This window comes from Schistocerca gregaria, chromosome 5, assembly GCF_023897955.1.
Source record: "Schistocerca gregaria isolate iqSchGreg1 chromosome 5, iqSchGreg1.2, whole genome shotgun sequence".
Classification (NCBI taxonomy): domain Eukaryota; kingdom Metazoa; phylum Arthropoda; class Insecta; order Orthoptera; family Acrididae; genus Schistocerca; species Schistocerca gregaria.
The window spans coordinates 618581867-618582424 of record NC_064924.1 but is presented as its reverse complement, the minus strand read 5'-3'; positions in this window follow the sequence as shown (position 1 = coordinate 618582424).

Sequence of the window (558 nt, the reverse complement as noted above, 5' to 3'; positions counted from 1 at the left end):
GGTGTAGCGTTTGAGAATTTTATTTCGTCTTCGCTCCAGAACATCGCTAAGGAGCAAAACAAGGATTCAGTCTGAAAGGACATTAAGGAGAAGTGGAGGAGGAAGGAAAGCGTAGCGATTAGACAGTATTATTTAGTTCGCAATGATATTCTTTTTAAACGAAAATCGGTCGACAACTCTGTTTGGTTAGTTTGCATTCCTGATGAGTGGGTTAATAAATTTATTTGCTATACACATTTCATTTATGCACACTTTGGTCCCAGAAAATGCTTTCATAAATTACGAGTAAATTGCTACTTCAGTAATATGGAAAAACGTATTCGATCTGTTCTTGCCAAATGCAAATTATGTCAAAAGGCTAGCCGCCAACTATTTCTCACAGAGCACCTTTGTTTCCTATTATTCCAGCGAAATTAAAGGACATGGCTGCAGTCGATTTGTTCGGTCCAGTGGTTCGTTCTACTAATGGTTTTGCGTACATTTTGGTAGCAGTGGATCTGACATCAAAATATGCGTGTTTTACACCTTTGCGCAAAGCAACAGCTCGTTCCGTATCTA